Source organism: Plasmopara halstedii (genome assembly GCF_900000015.1).
Source record: "Plasmopara halstedii genome assembly, contig: Scaffold_42, whole genome shotgun sequence".
Classification (NCBI taxonomy): Eukaryota; Oomycota; class Peronosporomycetes; order Peronosporales; family Peronosporaceae; genus Plasmopara; species Plasmopara halstedii.
The window spans coordinates 914,965-915,250 of record NW_020186963.1 but is presented as its reverse complement, the minus strand read 5'-3'; positions in this window follow the sequence as shown (position 1 = coordinate 915,250).

The following is a 286-nucleotide window of genomic DNA, read 5'->3' as shown; positions in this document are numbered from 1 at the left end:
GGAACCAAATACTGCGTAACACGCCAATGGCCCCTGCCCAAGGAGCAGCGCAACGTCAATGACGTCTTTTTTTGTGCGAAGCACGACGCAGGAATGGTGCGTGAGAGCAAGTCTCCCCATTCGACACCCATCTTTTGTGTTCGGAAACCGAACGGCAAGTTGCGTATTGTTCATGCTTACAACAAGCTCAAAGCTGCCACCATTCCGGCACAAACGCCGATTCCTAGCGACGATATTCTTCAAAACAATATGTTGGGATGTACGAAGTACAATGCACTCGATTTGT